The sequence below is a fragment of the Mirounga leonina genome, unplaced genomic scaffold (genome assembly GCF_011800145.1).
Source record: "Mirounga leonina isolate KUSES-001 unplaced genomic scaffold, KU_Mleo_1.0 Mir_174, whole genome shotgun sequence".
Taxonomy (NCBI): domain Eukaryota; kingdom Metazoa; phylum Chordata; class Mammalia; order Carnivora; family Phocidae; genus Mirounga; species Mirounga leonina.
The window spans coordinates 78306293-78327718 of NW_023270451.1; the positions used below are offsets into that span (position 1 = coordinate 78306293).

General features: G+C 38.7%; 1 protein-coding gene and 1 pseudogene across 1 annotated transcript in view; both read left to right on the forward strand.

Annotated features, from left to right (window-relative positions):
- The window catches only part of MGAM (maltase-glucoamylase), a 187124-nt gene that overhangs the window by 47639 nt on the left and 118059 nt on the right, over positions 1 to 21426 (forward strand). Inside the window, exon 3 of the mRNA XM_035021254.1 lies at positions 9322 to 9371. The gene's annotated coding sequence lies outside the window, so the exon portion shown is untranslated. The remainder of the gene's footprint in view (positions 1 to 9321; positions 9372 to 21426) is intronic.
- LOC118021175 lies at positions 6005 to 6956 on the forward strand (annotated as a pseudogene).

Sequence of the window (21426 nt, forward strand, 5' to 3'; positions counted from 1 at the left end):
TGGGCAAAAGATCTGAACAGACTCCTCACTAAAGGACATATGCAGATGATAAATAAGCATATAAAAAGATGGTCCACATCCTATGTCATTAGGAAATTGCAAATTAATACAACAATGAAGTACCCCCCATACCTAGTGGAATGGCTAAAATCAGAAACACCAAATATTGGTGAGAATATGGAGCAACAGGAGCTCTCATTCATTGCTGGTGGGAATGCAAAATGGTACAGCCACTTTGAAAGACAATTTGGCAATTTCTTATGAGGCTAAATATACTCTTACAGTACAACCCAGCAATTATCTTCCTTAGTATATACACAAATGAGTTGAAAACATGTCCACACAATCTTGCACCTGAATACTTTTGTAGCTCTGTTCATAATTGCCAAAAATTGGAAGCAACCAAGACATCTATTATGGGTTGCATTATGTCTGTCAAAATTCATATGTTGAAGTTCTAACCTCTCAGTATATCAGAATTGAACTTGGGTGGAAATGGGGTTGTTGTGGTTGTAATTAGTGAAGATGAGGTCATACTGGAGTAAGGTGGGTCCCTAATCCTATTGACTGGTGTCCTTATAAATAGAACACTGTGTGAAGAGACACCTAGGGAGAATGACTTGAGAACATGAAATATAAACCAGATAGCAATAGAGAAGAATCAATAAAGCCAAATGTAATGTCTTGGAAAAGAATAATATGATTGATAAATCCCTCACAAGAATGAGCAAGGAAAAAATAGAAACACAAATCACTAATATCAGAAATGGAAACAAAAGATGTCACAATAGTGCAATAAACTGTAAAACTACAAAAATGGATATCATGAAAAACTTTATGTTAATAAACTTGACAACTAGATGAATTAAGCAAATCACCTGGAAAACACAAGCTGAAGCAGAAGTTTTGAATAGTCCTATAGCTACTAAAGGTATTTTACCTATAATAAGTACTTCCTCACAAAGAAAACTCCTGGCCTAGATTTCCTCACTGATGGATTTTTCCAAACAATTTAGGAGGAAAAAATACAAACTTTTCCCCATAAAAAAGGAAAGGAGGGCATATTTTCCAACTCATTTTATGATAACCAAAATTACCTTGACGCCAAAACCTGACATGGACCTTACCTAAAAGAAAATTATAGGTCAATATCTCTCATTAACAGAGAGTCCAAAATCCTGAATAAAATGCTTATCAATATAACCCAATAACTTAAAAAGGGTAGCCCACATACCTCCTAATCTTTCTCTTCAGCACTGAGGCAATCACTGTTGGGGTTCCTTTAACTACAGACAGACTACTTTTATCTATTCTAGAATGTATGGTACCACACTGTATGCATTTTTTTGGCATCTGACCTTTTCACTCATTGTAATGTACATGAATTCATCCATTTTGTGTCTTATCAGTATTTTGTTACTTTTCATTGCTGAGCAGTATTTCCTCATATGAATATAACATTCTCTTGTTGGTGGATATTTGTTTTCTGTCACAATTCTGTTTAAATTTTTAAAGGCACTATGAACACTGTAACAGAAGTATTGGTAAAGACATATGTTTTGATTTATTTTAGGCAACTACTACAAGTATAATTGCTGGATCATAGGGAGATATATATTTAAGTTTATAAGAAATGAATCTTTTTCCAAAGAAATTTTATTACTTTATGTTCCTCTCTCTCCATTTCCGCTCTGCCAGTGTCTAGTTGATCATACTGGAAAGACCTCTAGAGAAATGGAACCATGCCTGGAATTATGAAAGTTGATTGTTCAATGAAGGCTCTGACACAGAGTGCACCCCTCACCCTCCTCAGATTTCCTCATTTGACAGTGACCTTCCTTCCCTGTTCCCCAGCAGTCATCACACATGACCAGCCCACGGCCCCTCAGAGGCTGACAGGCACATGGTGGGACAGAGGTGTCGTGGGCAGCTGTCAGCACACTTCCCATGGGGGTGAGGCCCTCAGGGATGCGTCTCTACTTCACAGTATGATTAGTGACTCCTGTTTTGTGAGTGGCATTCTAGGATCTGCATGGGGTTAACAGTAAAATAGAAATACTCTGACCAGAGGCTCTGGGCATAGGCCCAAAGCAATCTCATTTAAGAAACAAAACAAATGAGCAAAGGGGAAAAAAAAGGAGAGAGAGAGGCAAACCAAGAAACACACTCTTAACTACAGAAAAAAACTGATGGTTACCAGACAGGGGGAGGTGCTGGGGGGATGGGTGAAGTAGGTGATGGGGATTAAGGAGTGCCCTTGTCATGTTGAGCACTGGGTGATGTATGGAAGTGTGGAATCACTATATTGTACACCTGAAACTAACATTACACTGCATACTAACTAATTGGAATTTAAATAAAAATTAAAAAGAAATTATAAGTTAATGTAACTTTTTGATGGTGACTTGATAATAGCTAATAATTTAATACAATTAAAAAGTTATAGGGGGTGCCTGGGTGGTGCAGGTAGTTAAGCATCCAACTCTTAGTTTTGGCTCAGATCATGATCTCAGGGTGGAGAGATTCAGCCCCGCATCAGGCTCTGCTCTTTGTGGGGAGTTTACTTCAGATTCTCTCTCCCTCTCCCTCTGCCCATCCTGCTCATGCTGTCTCTCTCTCTCTAACACAAAGAAATGAACCTTTAAAAAAAAGTTATACTTGCACAACTTTTCAGACATGAGAATATTTATTGCAGTAGCAATATAGACATGAAAAATTGGAGAAAATGAAATGTTCATCAGCATATTTAGTAATGATCTGTGTTTTCATAAGTGAATATTTAATAAGCAATCACTTAAAATTTGATTCACAGATCATTGTTAATAGGGAAAAGTTTAAAACAAACACAAGCATACATATGCACATATATATATTAAGAAGTAGCAGACAATGTATTAAAATATCATTTACTTAAAAATAGTACATATGGATATTCTTATAAACATACAGAATACTTCTCTATGAATACACTAGAAATGTAAAATAATAATTTATAATATTTATCTCTAGCAGATAGATCAGGAGAATCAAGCAGATGGGGAGAGGAATATTTATACTTTATCTTATATCCTTCCATTTAAAAATCCTTCCAAGATTTAAAAATCTTTAAATTATGGCCTGATTAATTTTATGAAAAATGACCATTGTTTTATAAAGTGTAAGAGTAAATATTTTAAATGTGATTTTGCTATTTTATTCTGAATCCCAACCATCCTCACATTTATGTAATATTTTGTTGTCATTGATTCAGAATATTGTTTCTTCACTTTCACCCTTCATTTCAAGCAGCACAGGGAGGTGACCTGAGAGCCTCTGAAGATTGAGAAGGGAAATGTATGGCTGAACAACCACAGTTGGATAAAGGTTGGAGGGCCTGGAATGGGCTGTGGATTTAACAGGATGTAAATTTGGAGTAGGTGGGCAGGTCTTCTTTCTCTCTCTTACCAGGATCTCATAATTGTGGACAGAGGGTATGTGGTAGAGAGTGTGCAGAGATTCTCTGGGAAAGATGTGTTTCGTGAAACCTTGGAGATGATGAGGGAGAAGATTTAGTGGCCTCTAGGTTTTTGATGTGTGTCTTTTGTAAGCATTAGTGGACTCATTAGCTTGGGGGTAACTTAGGCTCTGTAGGGATAAATGGAGTAAGGGAGAAGCACAGAGCAGATCAGAGGACTGACTGCTCACAGCTTGGTTGTTGTGATGAGTAAGGGTCTGGGAGGAAGGCAGCTGGACATTGAGAAATTCTGACTGGGAGTTTTTAAGTTTGCCTAATGCACAGAACTTTTCCAGGATCTAAAACTTGATTATCCTCAGGAGGGAAGACCGAAAGTTTCTTCAGCTTATCCTTGACTACATCCCTAGTGTGTCTCTAAAACTGCAAATTATTCCTCAGTGTATAACTATCCTTGGGGACAGATAAGGTAGAGAAAGAAGGAGGCAGAGGGAATGAGGGAGGAGGTAGGTGGATTCCTCTCAGCACTACTTCTGAACTTTTTCCTAAGCCCCTGTGTGTGGATGGTATTCTTAGCCATGAGTGGAATAGCAGGAGCTGCCCCTGCCTCCTAAGCATGGTTCTTTACTAGCTGTAGGTAGCCTGGATTGATGCCTGAAGGGCAATAGAACTTTCCAGTCCAGTCCCCATCTCTGGAGGTGAGTGCCTTCCAGGTATCCCCTTCAGTGAAGGAAAGAGTAGAAGAGCAGTATCGTGAGAGGGTCTAGGCTTTGTTGCCATATAGAACAAGGGACACCTAGAGTCTGAAGAGTGGAGTAAGAGAGCTACAGAGTAGATGGCTCTCCATCAGATCATCCCTCCATAGCAAAGGGCAGGTTGATGGTACCTGTGCTGGCAATGGGCATACTCTCTGGCATCACCTAAGTGTCTGCTCTCTCATTTCTCATCCTGTCTTCCTTATATCTGCTTACCCTCTTGTCGGGGATCTCCTGGAAAAGAGACTGCAGGTTGATTGGGCAGTGCTTTGGAGAAGAGTGAATGGAGGGAAAGTAATCAGGTTGGATACTCTTTGTTTCTTCATTGATTTCTTCTTTGATCTATTAATTGATATATTCATTTAACAATATTTATAGAATATATACTTTGTCAGACTGTTCTTGTCACAGGTGGTAATACAAGAAATGTAAAGAACTTGCTTCAAGGTGCTTAATTCTAATGTGGGATTTGATGATAAAATAACAAACAAGTAAACATATAATATGATTTGAGGTATTGATGAGAGCCAGTAGAAAGGAAAATACAGCCTAAAGAGGCTAGAGAGTGAAATTGTGCATGTATTATTTTGGGGGGGATGAGGGGAAAGGATCTGTGGAGAGGATATCTTTGAGCAAAGACCTGCATGTGGTGAGGGAAGGAGCCCAGTCCTCCTGAGGAACTCAGTATGATCTCTATTGGTGTCTTCTAACTTTTTCATTACCCTTTGGCTCTGGAGAAAATAGTAGGTCATAGATAAGCAGATGTGCTCTTTGGAATTTTCCGTGTTGCTCAATGGGACTGACCCCATGCAGTTTGGTTAGAGGGATAGGCTGCCCATTTGGAGGTCTTGTCTCCCTGCTAGAAGTAGAGATTTGAAACCGGGGGAATATGGAGAATTTTGCCTCTCTATCACAGGTGTTTTCTTGTCTTCTGGTCCCAGGGTGGATACTGCAGTTCAGTTAGGAGTTCCTTCTGTATCCCTTTCCCCACTCCACCCTGTTGACAATTACTGACCAGAGATACCAAAATCTCCGGTTTGGAGATCACCTTCTGGGCTCTGGAAGGGCTTTTCCTGCTTGGAGGATATACATTCACTGAAATGAACAATGGAGGAAGGCTTTCATCATGAGAATGAGGAGGAAGAATGAATAATCCCCTCCAGGGAGCCAGCTCTCCTGAAGTCAGGGAAAGACTCAGTATTTTGTCTCAAAGTAACTCATCTTATTATAATGTCCTAGATAGGTCCCACTTGCTAACAACACTGCAAAGTTTGTAATATAATTGAGGCAGAACTTAACATGAATATAAAGCAGCATCCTCTATGTTTAGAGTATACAAAGAAATAACCATGTCTGCATGTGATTGGCTAAGATTGGGATTAGCTACTCTTATAACTGTTGAAATGCGGCAGGATTTTGCAGGAATGGATAAAGGAGGCAGAGAAGACACTTTAGGGCATTTGAGATGGAAGTGTTGGTGGTATAAATATGGTCAGGAAAGTAGATGGGGTGGCAGGTCAGAGCAAAGTTGGAGGGAGGGTGGCCGGTGAATTGAGAGATAAGGGTAGAGACAGGGGTGGGTGTGTTTTCATGCCTAGGGTGTGGTGTTGGTGGCTATTGCTCATCTTCTTGGGCATTTACATTTACCTTCAAATTTATTCATGTCCTACATAAAACTAACACCAACTTTGTATAGAAAATAGTAGCATTATGTTGTAGAGTCTAGATATGGGATATATTTCCTCAAATTGGAGTTGTCCTTAATCTTTTTGAAATCAGAAGCCTGTTTTCTCTCCTTTGCTCTTTAGATTTCACAAGGTTCAAGAGCTCAGAACTAAATGTTGGCGAATCACTCTAGTGCCACTGAATTTTATCTCCTTGGTTTCCCTGGCTCCAAAGAACTACATCATCTTCTCTTTGCTACCTTCTTCTTCTTCTACTTAGTGACATTGATGGGGAAATGGTCATCATTGTGATTGTGCATGTTGATAAATGTCTGCAGTTCCCCATGTATTTCTTCCTTGGTCATCTCACTGCCTTAGAGATCTTGGTTACAACTATTATTGTGCCCATGATGCTTTGGGGGTTGCTGCTCTCTGGGATGCAGACAATATCTCTGGCTGCATGTGTCACCCAGCTCTTCCTGTACCTTGCTGTGGGGACCACAGAGTTTGCATTGCTGGGGGGGATGGCTGTGGACCATTACATGGCTGTATGTAACCCTTTGAGGTACAACATCATTATGAACAACCGAACCTGCATCTGGGTGGTCACTGTTTCATGAGTGTTTGGGTTCCTTTTTGAAATCTGGCCAGTCAAATGTGGTGAACAATTTCTTCTGTGACTGAGGGCAATTGCTCAAACTATCCTGCAATAATACCCTTTTCACAGAGTTTATCCTATTTTTAATGGCTGTTTTTGTTCTTTTTGGTTCTTTGATCCCTACAATCATCTCCTACACCTACATCATCTCCACCATCCTCAAGATCCCCTCAGCCTCTGGCCGGAGGAAAGCCTTCTCTATGTGTGCTTCCCACTTTACTTGTGTTGTGATTGGCTATGGTGGTTGCTTGTTCCTCTATGTGAAACCCAAGCAAACGCAGGCTGCAGATTACAATAGGGTGGTTTCCTTCATGGTTTCAGTGGTTACTCCTTTCCTCAACCCTTTCATCTTCACCCTCCGAAATGACAAAGTCACACAAGCCCTTCGGGATGGAGTGAAAAGATGCTGTCACCTATTTAGTAACTAATCTTGTCTTAATTATTATGAATCTAGAATGGTCTGAAAAGTACTTGCTCACCTTTTATTTATTTATTTATTTTAAAGATTTTATTTATTTATTTGACAGAGAGAGACACAGCGAGAGAGGGAACACAAGCAGGGGGAGTGGGAGAGGGAGAAGCAGGCTCCCCGCAGAGCAGGGAGCCTGATGCGGGACTCGATCCCAGGACCCTGGGATCATGACCTGAGCTGAAGGCAGTCGCTTAACCAACTGAGCCACCCAGGCGCCCACTTGCTCACCTTTTAGATGCATCATAATCATCATCAAACAATGTGTGTGCAACAAAAGCCTTTAAGTATGGCCTGGTTTTTAACATGTTTGGTTGTTACTCAAATATTCACCTTATTATAAAGTTACATATATGGATACAGATACAGATATACATACTATTCTTATTTTTAAATTTTATTTTATTTTATTATGTTATGTTAGTCACCACACAGTACATCATTTGTTTTTGATGTAGTGATCCACGATTCGTTGTTTTCATATAACACCCAGTGCTCCATGCAATACGTGCCCTCCTTAATACCCACCACTGGGCTAACCCATCCTCCCACCCCCTTCCCCTCTAAAACCCTCAGTTTGTTTCTCGGAGTCCATAGTCTCTCATGGTTCATCTCCCCCTCTGATTTCCCTCTTCATTATACATACTGTTCTGAAGTTATGATACATTTCACAATAAAACTTTTAAAAATTAAATGGAAAAATAATATGTGTGATATTTAAGTTTCTGAATAGGAAAAGGTAGAAAAATATTCTCTGACTACAGAATGGAATGACTACTAGATTCTAGGTCATTTAAATAATGTCCTGTGCTTTAGGTCCTCTGATTGTGTAAGCTTCCTATTACTTCCCTGGCTCAAACATAGTCTCTCTCTCTCTCAATCTCTTTCTTTCTCTTCTTATAGCAGACACAACAATACTTTATTCTTTCAAGTCAATGAATATGACATTTCTAATTTCAGTGATGGAAATGCAGACTTAAGGCAGTGCCTCTTAAAATTTAATGTGCATTTCTATCACTTGGGGATCTTGTTGAAATGTACATTCTAATTCAGTAGTTTGGACTAAGGCTTGATAGTCTACATTTCTAACCAGCTGCAGCTGATGTTGATGCTGTTGTGGGGGAAGGATTTCCTTTACCCTTGATTTCCTTTCCCAAAGTTCTGTTACCTTAGTACTTCTCTGCATATTTCCTTGGCTGGCAGAATTTAGAGAATGAAGTCATTCCACAATTTGGGACACCTTTACAATCCTAGGAGTGGTTTTTTTTAAATACAGACACATCTCTAATTGGTGGACTTCCTCAGGGTGTGGGAGAAAGAGCTAGGTAAGTTGGTATTCTCTCACCTGACAGCACCCAGACCATGTTGCCTGCTGCCACAAAGGATGTGGGACAATGGAGCTGCTGTGCTAGGAGCTGATGTGACAAGGGAGAGCTGGCACTGCTGGGTCCCTGGGCTCAGGGGGGGTGCAGAGAGGGCAGAAGAAGAGGCAGCCTCTCATCTCTGTCATATTCTTCAATCCTTCCAAGGTCCATGTTACCTGGCCCCTGCTTCCTGTCCCCTTTAGTCGTTCATCCTCTCCTGCCTACTTTGTTTCCTGATTCCTCTTTGTAGCTCTCTTCCTGTGGCTCCAGTTCCCCCATTCACTTCTGGGTTCCCCATTACCTTTCCCCCTCACAGACCCAAGCATAGTGTGCTGTCATCCAGCTTCCCACCAGGAAGCCTTTGTGCCTCTTTTCTAGCACCACCAACTGCACTCACTCTTTCCCTAGTCAGCCTGACTTTGGTCCCAATCAGTGATTCCATTTCTTATGTCATAAGCACAGTTTTATCCACTGTGGCATTTTTGTAATAATGAGATATTGATAACCAAACGGGATATCAGTAGGTGACTGGTTAAATAGTTTCACTCATACAATGAAATATTATCCAGCTATAAAAATAATAAAGCTCTTTCTGTGATAAGAAATGATCCCCAAGCTGTATTGTTAAGTGAGAAAAGCAAAGTACATTGAACTTAGTATTTACTTTTGTATAAGAAAGGAGTAGAAATAGTGTATATTTATATTTGCTTGTGGACCGCATTGTAAGAAATTAAGCAGTGGTTACCTGTGTGATTGTGGTGGTGGGAATGGGAAGATAGAATGGAGAAAGAACAACATTTTTCACTCTTTGCCTTCTAACATTCTCTTTATTATTTTTGTAACCATGTATAGGTGTTGCCTATAAAAATAATCACATTTAGTTTATGTGTTTTAAGGGATGTAGTAATTCAACCACTCATCTTTTTATTTATTCATGTATTTATTTTTTCTCTTATTCAGGAATACCTGCTTATTTATATGAATACATTTCTCTAACTGGAAGATATTTGGTAAGTGGAGCCTTTTGTTAAATTAAAATATTTTGGGAAATATTTCTGGAGCATAACATAGAAGCTAGGAACTCAAGAAGAATATCAGGAGAAGGAGGCCTGTATAGAAGTGACCGTACACTTTCTTGAACTTAAGGCCTCTGTTAGTATGTCTTTTAGGGAAGAAATATCACTCTCAGAAAAGAGAAGAGGCTGTCCCATTCTAAAGAATCTTGCTCTGACATACAATATTTACTTACTTGTGTACTAGGTAGTAAGTGCCAGAGAGAACTATCCATCTAGAGCTCCATACTCCAAAGCAGTGTAGCACTGAGGTTAAACACTGGAGAAGCCCAGTGCCTAAACTCCCTTATTTCCAACGTTGCAGGCAATAGCTTTCTGCTATGCTATTACCTCTTTCTACCTCCAAAAATTGATTATAGAAATGCTTGGTTTATATGTATAATGCAAACAATAATAATGATATTAACAACTAATATTTCATATTATGCATGTCAGGAACACCTTTCACATCGAGCCATAGGGATTCCCTGTTGATTTCACCAGAGGGACCTACTTGGCATCCAAGTCTGTACATGGACAACCCAGAAGTTCTGGGGAGTTATTCCTGATTGGATGTAATTTGACCAATGGAATTAGAAACTGGTAGATAATTTTTCCTCTTTTCCCCTCTGAGGGACAATCAGGAGACACAGTTTATACATCTTCTAAGGTGAGAATTTCCAAAGATCAAGCAATTTGTTGTACTTAATGGTAGCAAGCTTGATAAAACATCCTTTTATTGGTTTTACAGCCTTCCGTTTTTCATATCTTTTGTCACTCGTGCCTACTCTCATGGACTGCATTCCCCAGTGAATAGCTCATAAGTCCTTGGCCTCCTGAGGAACACAAGCTAAGAAATACTGCTTAAGTCTGGCACTTAATTCTTAAAACTAAACAAAGAAGAACTCATTTAAATCATAAAAGAACTCCCTATGGTAACTACTATTATTACCCAAAGACCTCTGGCATAGAGACAGTAAGTGACTCATCCAAGGTCACATTGTTAGTATGCAAAGGCCCAGGATCTAAACCAAGGTGGTCCAGCTTCTGTTTCTTCTCTTAACCACTATGCCAGATAGCCTACACTGCTAAATCATGAAATGCTATGTATATCTTTATCTGAGCTACCTGTTATTTATTCTTGTTTCAATCAGGGTAGTCTAGGTTATGTTGTGGTAACAAGTAATCTCAAAACTGTTTTATCCCACAACAGTAAATGTTTATTATTGTTCTCATTATTTGTCTGCTATGGGTCAGTTGCTCCTCTGCTCATCATCTTTATTATAGTTTAGGCTAATGGGGCAGTCTCTAACTGGGATTTGGCTGGTCCTGAGATAGTGGGGAAAGAGGATGGTAAATCATGGTCAGATTTCATTCACCTAAGTAAGTGAGGAGGCCAAGCCTGCTGTCAGTAGGAATGCCTAATTTCAATCCAGAACTATAAAATTTTATGTATCTGAAAAAATTAACATTAAATGTTGTAATTTTCTTTATTATAGTCTGTTTCTTCCATAACTTAGATATATACTTATAAGTAGTTTAAAGAAGGGAAAAAATTGCACAGAACATTATTTTCAATCCTAAATGTTTAAAAACCCATCATCTGGGGAAAGTGGACATCTACATGCGAAATAATGAATTTGAACCCTTACCTCACACCATGTACAAAAATTAACTCAAAATAGAACAAAGACCTAGATGTAACAGCTAAAACTATAAAATTCTTAGAGGAGAAAACATAGGGAAGATTTTCCTGACATTGGATTTGGCATCAACTTAATAGATATGACACCAAAAGCACAGACAACAATAGGAAAATTAGAGAAATTGGACCTCAAGAAAATTAAAATCTTTTATGCATCAAAGGACACTATTAAGAGAGTGAAAAGGCAACCTACAGAATGGGAGAAAATGTTTGCAAATCATATATCTGATAGGGGACTTGAATCCAGAGTATATAAAGAACACTTACAACTCAACAATAAAAGGCAAACAATCCAGTTTAAAAGTGGGTAGATAATCTGAATAGACATTTCTCCAGGGAAGACATACAAATGATGATTAAGCACATGAAAAGATGCTTCACATCATTAATGATCAGGGAAATACAAATCAAAACCACCATGAGATACCACTTCACACAAAGTAGGATGGCTGGCAACAAAAGGTTGGAAAATATGTTAGTGAGGATGTGAGAGGATCCATATCCACCACTGATGGGAAGGTATCATGGTACAGCCACTTTGGAAAAACTTCCAGTTCCTCAAACAATTAAACATAGAGTCATATTATGACCCAACAGTTTCACTCCTAGGTATATACCCAAGAGAAGTAAAAACATGCATCCACACAAAAACTTGTTCATGAATGTTTATAGTAGCATTATTCATAATAGCCAAAAGGTAGCAATAACTTACATGCCTATTAGCTGGTGAATGAATAAACAAACAATGGAATATTTTCAGCCATATGAAGGAATAACTGATATGTGCTACAACAGGGATGAACCTTACAAACATTATGCTAAGTAAAAGAAACCAGTCACAAAGGGCCACATATTATATGATTCTATTCATATGAAAGTCTAGAATAGAGAAATATATGGAGACAGACAATAGACTAGTGGTTGCTTAGGGCTGGGGAAATGCAGGGATAGGTCAGTGATAGTTAATGGGTGCAGGCTTTCTTTTTGAGGTGATGGTTGCAAATATCTATGAATACACCAAAAACCATTGAATTGTGCACTTTAAATGGGTGAATTTTGTGGTATATTAATTATGTCTCAATAAAGTTGTTAAAAATAGTATGTTAGATGGTGAAAAAGTTCTGTGAAGAAAAGTGGACTAGGAGTGTACAGGACCGTCTGTTGAGGGAGTCCTGAAATTTTAAGTAGGGTTGTCAGGGAAAGCTTGAGAGACTGAAGTAGTGAGCCATTTGGATATCTTTTACAGAACATTCCAGGCATAGTGAAAAACAAATGGAGAGGTCCTGGGAAGACATAGGTAAAGATGCTGGGATGGAGTGAGCAAAGGGGAGTGTAAGAGAAAATGAAATCAGAGAGGTAATCAGGATTTAGATCCTGTAGAGCCTTGTATGCTTTTTAAAGACTTTTGCCTTTTCCAGGAGTGAGTTGAAACTATTGCAGGATGTTGAAAAAGAGTGACAAAATCTGTCTAATGTTTTAAAAAGATTATTCTGACTACTACATAGACAGTTGATTAAGGGACAGTAAGAGAGAAGGAGGGAGACCACTTAGGAGGTTATATCAGTTAGCTTCTACCATCTAAGAGCCATGCATAAAACTCTAGTGACATAGAACAATAAACTTTTATTTTATGCATTTTAACCTGTCTAGGCTAGGGTCAGCTGGAGGCTCTGCTAATCTAAGTTGGGCTTGTGTACGAGTCTAAGGATTGGATGGCAGTTGGCTGACCTAGGTTGGGATCACACTGATGTCTCAACTGGGGTATCTCTTCTTCTCTTCCTGGCACCAGCAGGCTTGCCTGAGCCCTTCTTGCTATGACAGTGGCAGAACACAAGAAAACACAGATGGAAACACCAAAGGCCTCTTAAGGCCTGGGCTCAGAACTAGCACACTGAAGTTTTGGTCTCATTCTATTGGTCAAAGCCAGTTACCTGGAAGAATCCAGAATCAATGTATGGAGAAGTACGGCACTTGAGGAAACGGGGGCAGGAAAGGATTGACCAAGACAGTCTTAATGTTTCCCTTGGCTGTCTGAACTTTAGGCAGGCTCCTTCCTGATTCCAGATCCTTGACATCCTTTTTCTTAGATTATTTACTTTAGAACACTTATAATTGCAAATTCTTTTCCTGCACCTCTTTCATACTCAGGAGTAGCTCAATATGCTCACCCTGTTGATCGGCCTCTCCCCACTAAGGTACTTCAGTACTTTTCTAGCAGCTCATCTCAGCACTTAAAAACTCTCCCATTCTCTGTTTCAGTGGGGTTGGGTTCAGGCTGAGTTCTGGCTCCCCTCTCCTACAGCAATAACTTTGAATAAAGTCTCTGTTACCTGTTTAACTTTGTCTGGGGAAACTTTTGCTTTGACAGGTTGAGAGTGAATATTTTGAAGTCTAATTTACCACAAAGACCATTACAATAATATAGTCTAGAGATGATCATCACTTGGATCAGAATGATAGCAGTGAAGGAGTGGTGTGTTCTGTTTCTAAATACAGTTGACCCTTGGATGACATGGGTTTGAACTCATGGGTCTACTTACACATGGATTTTTTTCAATAAATATACATATAGTACTGTAAATGTATTTTCTCTTCCTTATGATTTTCTTTTTTTTCTGTTTTGTCTATTTTAATGTGAAATTATGATTTTCCTAATAATATTTTCTTCTCTCTAGCTTACTTTGTTGTGAGAATACAGTATATAATACATATAACTTACAAAATATGTGTTAATTAGATGTTCATGTTATTGGTAAGGCTTGTGGTCAATAGTAGGCTATTAATAGTTAAGTTTTGGGGGAGTCAAAAGTCATATGTGGATTTTTGACTATGTGAGGGGTCAGTGCCCCAACCCCTGAATTGTTCAAGGGCCAAATGTATATATATTTTTCTCTGTCTCTCTCTATCATCTATCTATTTAATCCTTATCTATCTAGAGACAATAGGATTTGTTTGGATATAATATGGAAAAAAAGGATAGAATAATGATTATATATTTTTTAGAAATATTTAACTGGAAGGATAAAATTCTATTAACTGAGACAGCACTATGAAATGAGTCAGTTTGGGGAGAATATCAGGACCCCAGTTAAGAACAAACTAAGTTTGAGATATCTACTATTAAATATCTAAGAGAATATGTTGAGGAGGTAGTTAAATATAAAACCCTGGAGTTCAGGGCAGCTTAAGCTGGATATAGAAATGTGAGTCAAGTGAGTGTAGGTGGTATTTAAATCTATGAGAATAGTTGAGTGACCAAGGAAGGAGTATAGATACAAAAGAAAAAAAAAATGTAAATGATTAGGCCCTGAGTTTTCATGATTAGAGACACCGAATAGATAGGAATCAACAAAGGAGACTGGGAAGTAGCAGCCACACAACTAGAGGCAAACCAAGAGAGGGTGTCTTGAAAGCCCAGTGGACAATGTTTTTTAAGGAGTTGATAAAGTATGTCACAGGATCCTGAGAGGTCAAGTAAGGTGACACCTAAGAATTGACCAGTGGATTTAGCTCTTTAGAGGTTATTGATGACTTTTATTGACAATGCAATGACCTCACAAGAGAAGTTCTTATGAAACACTTTCTCTATCACTCTGGAACTCAGGGAACATTATCCAAATCTTTTATACCCTCAACTTCTGAGTGTTTTACTGATCCTCATACTTTATTTGAAACATACATCCCCTAAGGACTCCCACAGCTCCTCTGATGTCATGACTTTTTTTTCACTCCTCTGAGCCTGAATGTGGGTTAGGTGTCTTTCTTGTTTGTTATTACCTGCTCATAACCATTATGCATCCACCCCCACCCCCTGCTTTAAGTTTTGTCAAGCTTTAAAGCTGTTGCTCTACCTGCCTTTTTTTTTTTTTTTTTCTTCTGGCTAGTTGCTGTTATCTGCAAACCTTTGGACCATTTTAACTAATTTTTTTTTTGAAGATTTTATATCTAGATCACCATCATTTTCTATACTTCTACTGTTAGCTAATTCTGGTTGCCATCATGTACCATTCTCTTTCTCATTCTGTTACAAACATACTAGCCTCTTGGTATTTCTTGAACACTAAGTGCAGTCTTGTCCCAGGACCTTGCATGCTCTTTCCACTGGTTGAAATTACCCAAGATATTTGCACGAAGCAGTCAGTCTCTCACTTCCCAGAAATTACTTCTTCAAAGTAAACTCAAGGAAGCGTCCTCTAAACACTAAATGAAAAATAACAAACTTCCACCTTCACTCTGACAGTCCTTGTCCTCCTATCATTCTTCATTTTTTTCATAGTACTTATTACCACCTAATATATATCAATTAATTAATTTATTATTACTTATCCCACTAAGATGTATGCTTCATAAGGGCAGATATTTTGTTTCTTTTTTCTGCTGTATCCTCAGTACCTAAAAACAGTGCTTGGCACTAAGTTGTTTTTTTTTTTTTAAAGATTTTATTTATTTATTTGAGACAGAGCGAATGAGAGAGACAGAGAGCACATGAGAGGGGGGAGGGTCAGAGGGAGAAGCAGGCTCCCTGCTGAGCAGGGAGCCCGATGCGGGATTCGATCCCGGGACTCCAGGATCATGACCTGAGCCGAAGGCAGTCGCTTAACCAACTGAGCCACCCAGGCGCCCGGCACTAAGTTTTTGAGAGATTAGGTAATTTCTCCAAGGCTTCTCAAACAAAGATTCTACCTTCCTACTATCTTCTTTTTTTTAAAAACATATAATGTATTATTTGTTTCAGAGGTACAGTTCTGTGATTCATCAGTCTTACACAATTCACAGCACTCACCATAGCACATACCCTCTCCAATGTCTATCACCCAGCCACCCCATCCCTCCCACCCCACCCCCCACTCCAGCAACCCTCAGTTTGTTTCCTGAGATTAAGAATTCCTCATATCAGTGAGATCATATAATACATGTCTTTCTCTGATTGACTTATTTCGCTTAGCATAATACCCTCTCGTTCCATCCACGTCATTGCAAATGGCAAGATTTTGTTTTTTTGAAGGCTGCATAATATTCCATTGTATATATATACCACATCTTCTTTATCCATGCATCTGTTGATGGACATCTTGGCTCTTTCCACAGTTTGGCTATTGTGGACATTGCTGCTATAAACGTTGGGGTGCATGTACGCCTTCGGATCACTACATTTGTATCTTTGGCGTAAATACCCAGTAGTGCAACTGCTGGGTCATATGGTAGCTCTATTTTCAACTTTTTGAAGAACCTCCATACTGTTTTCCAGAGTGGCTGCACCAGCTTGCATTCCCACCAACAGCGTAGGAGGGTTCCCCTTTCTCTGCATCCCCGCCAACATCTGTCATTTCCAGACTTGTTGATTTTATCCATTCTGACTGGTGTGAGGTGGTATCTCATTGAGGTTTTGATTTGGATTTCCCTGATGCCGAGCGATGTTGAGCACTTTTTCATGTGTCTGTTAGCCATTTGGATGTCTTCTTTGGAAAAATGTCTATTCATGTCTTCTGCCCATTTCTTGATTGGATTATTTGTTCTTTGGGTAGAAAGGGAAAAGCGAAGGGGGGAAATCGGAGGGGAGACGAACCATGAGAGACTATGGACTATGAGAAACAAATTGAGGGTTCTAGAGGGGAGAGGGGTGGGGGGATGGGTTAGCCTGGTGATGGGTATTAAAGAGGGCACGTATTGAGTGGAACACTGGGTGTTATATGCAAACAATGAATCATGGAACACTACATCCAAAAGAAAAAATAAATAAATAGAAAAAAAAACACAAAGATTCGACCAACAGGTGTCTAAATAAAAATATATGTTTTTGGGGCGCCTGGGTGGCTCAGTTGGTTAAGCGACTGCCTTCGGCTCAGGTCATGATCCCGGAGTCCCTGGATCGAGTCCCGCATCGGGCTCTCTGCTCGGCAGGGAGTCTGCTTCTCCCTCTGACCCTCCCCCCTCTCATGTGCTCTCTCTCTCTCATTCTCTCTCTCACAAATAAATAAATAAAATCTTTAAAAAAAAAAAAAAAAATATATATGTTTTTAACTAGTACACTCTACATCCTTTTGGCAGTATCATGGTAATGCAAGACTAATTAGTAGGTAAATGATGTAGTATTAATCAGAGACCAGCATACAAGAGTGAGAGGAATGATGTTGAACATCGTCTGTCTGTAGCTTCAGGGCTTTGGAACAAAGAAGCAGAGCTCCAGGCAAGACAGTAGCTAAAAGGATAAGGGTCAGAATGACTTATTCTACAGTAAGTGAGAAACATTAGGAGAAACAACTGGTGACATGCTTGGTTTACTCAAAACCACAAGATAAATCATGTCACATTATCCTGAAGTATCAATTTTATTGATTATAAGTAGCTAAACATTGTGCATATGAAAACAAATATAGACATACTTACTAAACTTTGTAATAGACATTAAAGAAGATCTAAGTAAATTAAGATATATGTCAAGTTCAAGGATAGAAAGATTTAACATCATAAGGATATAGACTCCATCCCCAAATGGCTAGAACTCATACAGGAATTCAGCAACGTGGCAGGATACAAAATCAATGCACAGAAATCAGTTGCATTTCTATACGCTAACAATGAGACAGAAGAAAGAGAAATTAAGGAATTGATCCCATTTACAATTGCACCAAAAACCATGAGATACCGAGGAATAAACCTAACCAAAGAGGTAGAGGTTCTGTACTCTAAAAACTACAGAACACTTATGAAAGAAATTGAGGAGGACACAAAGAAATGGAAAAACATTCCATGCTCATGGATTGGAAGAATAAACATTGTTAAAATGTCTACGCTCCCCAGAGCAATCTACACATTCAGTGCAATCCCTATCAAGATACCACTGACATTTTTCACAGAGCTGGAACAAACAATCCTAAAATTTGTATGGAACCAGAAAAGATCCCAAATAGCCAGAGGAATGTTGAAAAAGAAAACCAAAGCTGAGGGCATCACAATCCCTGATTTCAAGCTATATTACAAAGCTGTGATCATCAAGACAGCATGGTACTGGCACAAAAACAGACATATAGGTCAATAGACCAGAATAGAGACCCAGAAATGGACCCTCAACTCTATGGTCAACTAATCTTTGACAAAGCAGGAAGGAATATCCAGTGGAAAAAGGACAGTCTCTTCAATAAATGGTGCTGGGAAAATTGGACAGCCACATGCAGAAGAATGAGCCTGGACCATTTTCTTACACCATACATAAAGATAAACTTAAAATGAACGAAAGACCTAAATGTGTAACAGTAATCCATCAAAATCCTAGAAGATAACACAAGGAGTATCCTCTTTGACCTCAGCCACAGCAACTTCTTTCAAGACACATCTCTAAAGGCAAGGGAAACAAAAGCAAAAATGAACTATTGGGACTTCATCAGGGTAAAAATCTTCTGCCCGGCAAAGAAAACAATCAACAAAACTAAAAGGGAACCTACAGAATGGGAAAAGATATTTACAAATGACATAACAGATAAAGGGCTGGTATCCAAGATCTATAAAGAACTTCTCAAACTCAACACCCAAAAAACAAATAATCCAATCAAGAAATGGGCAGAAGACATTTACAGACATTTCTCCAAAGAAGACATACAAATGGTCAACAGACACATGAAAAAATGCTCCACATCACTTGGCATCAGGGAAATACAAGTCAAAACCACAATGAGATACCACCTTACACCAGTCAGAATGACCAAAATTAACAAAATAGGAAACAACAAATGTTGGCGAGGATGCGGAGAAAGGGGAACCCTCTTACACTGTTGTTGGGAATGCAAGCTGGTACAGCCACTCTGGAAAACGATATGGAGTTTCCTCAGGAAATTAAAAATAGAGCTACCCTATGACCCAGCAAATTGCACTACTGGGTATTTACGCCAAAGATACAAATGTAGTGAAAAGAAGGGGCACCTGTACTCCAATGTTCATAGCAGCAATGTCCACAATAGCCAAGTTGTGGAAAGAGATCAGACATCCATTGATAATTCAATGGATAAAGAAGATGTGGTATAGATATATAATGGAATATTACTCAGCCATCAGAAAGGATGAATACTTACCATTTACATCGACTTGGGTGGAACTGGAGGGTAATATGTTGAGCCAAATAAGTGAATCAGAGAAAGACAATTATATGATTTCACTCATATCTGGAGTATAAGAAACAGTGTAGAGGATCATAGTGTAAGGTAGGGAAAATTGGGAAGTCATCAGAGAGGGAGTAAAACCATGAGAGACTCTTAACTCTAGGAAACAAACTGAGGTTTGCTGGAGGGGAGGTGGGTGGTGGGATGGAGTATATGGGTGATGGGCATTAAGGAGGGCACGTGATATGATGAGCTCTGGGTGTTAAACACAACTGATAAATTATTAAACACTACATCTGAAATTAAGTATGTACTATACGTTGGCATTGAATTTAAATAGAAAAACCCTAGGAACCTGTATTCATCAAAAGACAGCTCAGAGGTGGTGAAATGGGAAGTTATAACTGGGAGAAGAGATTTTCAAATAACATAACAAATGACGTATAATATAAAGAACTTCTAAAATCATTTTTAAAAGTACAAACAAGTCAGTAGAAAAATAGGCAAATATTACAAATGCACATTTTGTAGAAGAGGAAATATTTTATAGCCAACAAACCTGTAAAGAAACATTCAACCACAGTAGTTAGGATAGAGAGTGCTAGGTGATCACCAAACATTTCTTCTTTTTGTACGCATAGGTAAAATAAAATTTCCACTCTTCCCTGCAGATAGGAGTGGCCATGTGAGTAGGTTATAGCCAATGGTATGTTAGTAGAAATGATGCACACAACTTCTACATCTGGTCCCAAAGACTTCATGCATAATCCTCCTCTCTCTCTTTTTCACTTACATCCTTGAGGCCATATGTTGAAGATAGAAAACATTCAATCAACATAGGTCCCTGAATGATCCTGTGGAACAGAGTCTGTGCTAAGAGTAGGCACAATACATGACTGTACATTAATGAGAAATAAACTTTTATTGTGATCAGCCACTAAACATTTGTAGTTTTCTATAGCATCTAACACTACTCCAAAGAATACATTAATAATTAGGGAAAACAGATTAAGACCATATGTCAATAAATAATAATCTCATATATTTTTATTATCTGTTTATTATGGGACTGAAAACTGACATAATCTCTTTGGAAACTATTCTGCATTATCTTAGAAAATTCAAAATTTATCTACCTTATAACCCAACATTTCTCTCTTCAGGATATACTCAAGAGAAACTCTTGTATATGAACACCAGAAGAATGTTCATGGTAGCACTGTTCATGTTAGCAAAAACCTGTCAGCAACCAATTGCACACCAACTAGAACTGTCATGGTTTATGTAGTCACACAATGGATTATTATATAGTAGTCAACATTAACGAACCTCAACAATATGAATGAATCATTTAACATGAAATGAAAAAACAAGTTCTAAATGATTCCTTACAGCATAATGCCTTTTTATAAAATGAAAAAGAAAACATAAAAATGAGATGAAAATGAATTTTTAAAAAACTGAATGATGAACACGGGAGTAAGAATGGTGGTTGCCTGTGTTGTGGGGAGACAGGTGGACTAGGAAAAGACCACAGAGTTAGATATAAACTGCTATAAAGATTCTAGTTTTCAGGGGTGCCTGGGTGGCTCAGTCGGTTAAGTGACTCTTGGTTTTGGCTCAGGTCATGATCTCAGGGTCGTGAGATTAAGCTCCGTGTACGGCTCGCCCCTGGGTGTGGAGCCTGCTTAAGATTCTCTCTCTCCCTCTGCCCCTCTCCCAACCCTGCTCCCATGTGCGCTCTCTCTCAAAAAAAAAAAAAAAAGAAAAAAAAGATTCTAGTTTTCATATTGGGTAGTTTCATGGGTGTTATTACATATATATAGTTATATATGCGTGTTATATATATATACACATATATATGCATGCATATGTATATATAACTATATATATATACATATATATGCATGCATATGTATATATAACTATATCAAAACAAATGCATAAAAGAAGACCCATTGGCATGTGCCAATTATGGGAATATCTTATGAATGAAGGATTTTGATTGATGCAGTCTTTGCACCTGAAGTTGAGCAAGATTGTGGCTTGAGAGATAACACCTCTGCTACCTCAGACTCACTGGCCTGTAGTGAAGATATCTAAAGGAATCATGAGGGCCCCCTGCAGGAGTTTTGGTCTCAATGAGAGGCTACAGTAGATAAAAGTAGACGGTGAGACTTTTACTGCATTATTGCTCAGCCTGTGCTAAGGGAGA